The sequence below is a fragment of the Penaeus japonicus genome, unplaced genomic scaffold (genome assembly GCF_977035675.1).
Source record: "Penaeus japonicus unplaced genomic scaffold, GWHDUDI00000001_assembly GWHDUDI00001502, whole genome shotgun sequence".
Classification (NCBI taxonomy): domain Eukaryota; kingdom Metazoa; phylum Arthropoda; class Malacostraca; order Decapoda; family Penaeidae; genus Penaeus; species Penaeus japonicus.
Window position 1 is genome coordinate 22,501 of NW_028235904.1, and position 5,000 is coordinate 27,500.

A 5,000-nucleotide genomic window follows, 5' to 3' on the forward strand; every position below is an offset into this window, starting at 1 on the left:
TTTTTTTTGGGGGGGGTAACCTAACCTAACGCTATAGCACACGAGTTTGATTGTTATTTTTTTTTTCTTGTTTTCTACTTTGGGGAACCTAACCTAACGCAATAGCAGACCAATATTATTTTTTTACTTGATTTTTTTTATTTTATTTTTTTTCTTTTGTAACCGAACCTAAGGCAATAGCGAGTCACAAGCACACAATTATATTTTATTCCATGTTCAATTTCCCAACCAATGCGTGGGTGGGTGGGTGCGTGCGTGGGTGGGTGGGTGGGTGCGTGCGTGCGTGCGTGCGTGCATAGTATGGCCGTTGTTTTATTTTCTTTTATTTTTTATTTATTAATATATATATTTTGCCGTTGAGTTCTCATTGTTTATAATATTATTACCATTTTTTCTTTCTTCTTCTCCTCCTTCTTTTCCTTTTTTCGTGTGTATGTGCCGTGTACGCGTGTGTGCTTGTGCGTGTGTGTGTGCGGCTGTTGCTTATAAGAGCATTTTCTGATATTTTCTACTTTTTTCGAGCATGGCCTTTGAATTATTCCATATGGTTAGTGTTACTCTTATCCCGTGCCGTGTGCACGTGTGCGTTGTGCTTGTAATTAGCGGCTATAGGTGAGAACTAAGCAATTTGCATGTGTGGGTGCGTGTGAATGCGACAAGTTAGGCTTTTATTTGATTGGATTTGACTTTTCTTTTTGAGTGCGTGTGCGTGCGTGCGTGCGTGCGTGCAGGTGTGTATGTGAGCAGGTGTGTATGTGTGCAGATACCTATGCATGCAGGTGCCTACGTCCGTCTATGTGTGTGTGTGTGCAGGTGTGTATGTGTGTGTGTGTGCAGGTGTGTATGTGTGCAGATATCTGTGCATGCAGGTGCCTACGTCCGTCTATGTGTGCAGGTGTGTATGTGTGCAGATATCTGTGCATGCAGGTGCCTACGTCCGTCTATGTGTGCAGGTGTGTATGTGTGCAGATATCTGTGCATGCAGGTGCCTACGTCCGTCTATGTGTGTGTGTGTGCAGGTGTGTATGTGTGCAGATATCTGTGCATGCAGGTGCCTACGTCCGTCTATGTGTGCAGGTGTGTATGTGTGCAGATATCTGTGCATCCAGGTGCCTATGTGCCTATCTATGCATGCATGCATGCACGTGGACGTGCGCGTTGTGTGTGTGTGTGCATTTATTCATTGCATGCATTTTACTAGATGAATGTGTACGTTTTGCATGGCGTGTACGTGTGCGTGTGCATGTCACTAGTAGTGCCTACAGATATCATGTGCGGCTTAGTTGTTTATTCACTGTTTGTTCATCCAATCATTATATGAGAGTTTGGTAGGGAGGGAGGTGTGCAAAATTGCTTTCCTTACTTTGGTTCATTTGAGAGTGAGTGAGTGAGTGAGTGAGTGAGTGAGTGAGTGAGTGAGTGAGAGAGTGAGCATCCCCATATTTGATAATATGTACAGCATTTTTCCTCTGACAAGTGGAATAAATAAGTGTGAAGACTCAAGTATGGCTAAGAATGTAAACATGTACGTCTCTCGATGTCTTTTTTTGTTTGTTTGTTTGTTTCATTTTTGTAAGCGAATGAATATCGTCGGCGGCGTCGGCGATTCCATGATTTTCCTTGCTGGTTGTTTTGTCGGTTATCGACCTAAGGGCCAGGTAGATAAGGAATGCATTCTAAACATTGTGGTCGTATCTCTCTATCTATGTATCTATCTATCCATCCATCTATCTGTGTAATGACTGACTCGTGTCGTGTATTCATTTATTCATTCATCGGTCGGTCGTCGCAAACCAATTTGCATGTGTGGGGAGTGGGGGGAGGGGGGAACAGGGAGGGAGGGAGAGGGATAGCCACACCTATGCCTCCCTCCCTTCCCTTTTCCCTCCCTGTGTCCTCCCGGTTGCCCCCTCCCTCCCTTCTGCCCTCCCTCCCTCTCCCCACACTTGCATAGAGGTGGCTAACCCCTCTCCAAGTGTGGGGAGAGGGGGAACAGGCCACCTCTATCATATTATCAGTTGACTATGTGTTTGTTTGTTTGGCTTTTAGTATGTAGGCAACAACAAACCACTGGTGTAGTTACGATGGTATAATGGCAATTGGGAGGGAGTGAGTGAATGAGTGACCTCTTTCCTTACTAGAGTGAGGTCTATTATTACTATTATTATCATTATTATTATTATTATGTCGCCGTTGTTTCTATCAAGCTTGAAGGAATTGCCCTTGGTTGGTGAGTTAGTTGTCTTGGTACTTGTGTGTGTGTGTCTGCGTATATGCATGTGCATGCATGCCTGTCTGTCTCTCTTTATTTCATGTATGCATGCAGATAAGGTAAAACTCAATCAATCAATCAGTCAGTCAGAGTGCAAGTGTGATGGATAATACTTTGAATTGTTTGATTTGATTCGTAAGTGTATGTGTGGTGATCCGGCGAGAAGATGCGTGCTTGCTAGATTGATTGGTTGCTAGTTTGTTTGTTTGTTCGTTCGAGTAGGGTCCAAGAAAACGCAAGTGGAATAGCCATTTTTCCTAGCTTTGCTTTGCCTTGCTTTGTTTGCTCTGTTTCGTTTCGTTTCCTTTGCGCGAGCTCTCATCAATGTTAACTCGTAGCTACTAATTGTTGTCTGTCTGTCTGTCTGCGTATGTGGTTGTATGTATGTTGGGACATGTGAGAAGAAGAAGAAATTCAAAAGACAGTTTGCTTGTTACAAGGAGTTCCAGAGGAGAGTAAATCAAGAAACAAGCCAACGTTTATTTGATCTCAGTATATGTTAGGGGCAAAAACAAATGTAGGCAATAGTAGTATTAGTAGTAGTAGCAGTGTCGATGGTGTTAATTAAGCATGTAACAAGCAGTAGCAATGATAATAAATAAGAGTGTAGGCCCATTTCATGTCAAGAGTCAAGGGGGGAGAAAGTGAGAGATGATACATGCATGCATTTACAAGTGTAAAGTCGATTTATTACAAAAACTAAAACAAATGAATGAATGAATGGCTAGAAATGAATGGTTGGTTCGCTGTCTATGATGGGAGAGAGAAAGAGAGAGAGAGAGGGGGGGTGGGTGGTACGGAGTGGAAAAAGGAAACAGATAAAGAGATAGAAACAATCTATGTATGTATGTTGAATCAGACAGGCACAGTTTGCTACAAGGGATATCTATCAATAATATTACGATACCTGGTGACACACAAAAGTGATTGATGAGTAAAATAGCCACTGAGTATGAGCACGAAGTAGTAATAATCATTGAATTTGATTTGGTAGAGGAAGATAAAAATGTACGTGCAAGAAAGAGAGAGAGAGAGGGAGGGAGGAAGAAGGACCACTGCCAGCCAGCCAGCCAGATAAGGAGGGGGAGGGATCGGGTTACAAACCGATCAGTAGTTAGCTAGTTATCAGTACCAACCCACTCACTCACTCTCTCATGAAAACACTCGAATTCCTCTCTCTCACAAACAAAATCACCACACAAAGGAACACACAAAAACTCTAAAACTCAAATTCAACACTGAAACAAACAGTCCAACCACACAAAAAGACAACAAGAAGGAAAAAAGAAACAGAGTCCAGTGAAAAACACGTAGAAAAAGAGCAAAAACGCAAACTCAAACGTCAAACAAAAAAAAAACATAACAAACATCAACTAAACTAAACAACAAAAACTGAGTCAAAAACAAAAACAAGCAAAAAACACAAAAAAACAATCTCACTCATCAACAAACAAGACAATACAATACAATCCATTCCATTTCTCATTTCATATTTCATACACAAGCAACATTCAACTTGACTTTGCTCTTGCCTCGGTGAGGCCTACGCGCGCCCCGACCAGCCGTCGGACAAACAGAAATCGACCTTCTCCCCTATATCTCAAACAAATCTAGACCTTATTCACTAACCAGCTAAATCCAACAAACTACCAAACTGCCTCCGCTCAACTCTCGGACAAGTAGAAATGGACCTTTTCCACAATATCTCCACAATATAGTCCTTATACACTTCACAAAAGGAGCTTAATCCAACAAACTACCCAACTGCTCTAGTTAGCATGACTAGTTTTGATGGAACACATCACACACACACACCTTAGAGATGGCTAGCTGGCTGTTTCAATGCTTAGACACATACCAGTTCTTTAACGACTATCTTTTCTAGACTTGGCATGTTATTATGATATTTTGTAAATGCAGATGGAAATTTTCAGCTATTATAAAGACTCGCATATCTTTCACTAAATCATCCACGTTAAAGAACATGCTACCAAATTAACTTGATAGATGAAATAGCCAGACTTTGTCTATGAAAGAAAGCAAATGTGCACTTACATCAACTGAATATTTTTCACATTTTATCAAGAAAAAAAAAAAAATGCTAAAGCATATGAAAAAGGACATCTTTATGAAAGCATACTCTGCAAAACTGATATTGCTGTTGTGTTATGTTATTTATTTTTTATGTTTTTATTTTATTATTATTATTTTTTTTTCACATGATATACATACAAGAGAAAGAGAAACATGAAAACTGACAAATTGTTGGAAGCATACCCTAGAAACCTTGTGTTCTTGCATTATATGTTATATTTTATTTATTTAATTGTGTGTGTGTGTTTGTTTTGTTTTTGTTTTATTCTAAACATCATAGACATACAAAAAGATGACACAACATGAAAGCTGATAAGTCATTGAAAGCATAGTTACAATACATCATCATCATCATCATCATTATTTTCATTATTATCATTATAATAATCATTTCTTGTAGATATTTACACTAAACATTATTGTACAGTAATAATTGTATTTCATGGAAGAATTAAGTTTTTACATTATCCTCTGATGATTCTCACTGGTTATGTCATCCATGGTTCATAGATAAATAGACATAAACTCACACACACACACACACACACACACAATTCTCATCTTTTTGCCGCTCTTCTTCTCTTTTTCTCCATAGGTGTGTGTGTAGACATAGATACAGATAGATAGATATATA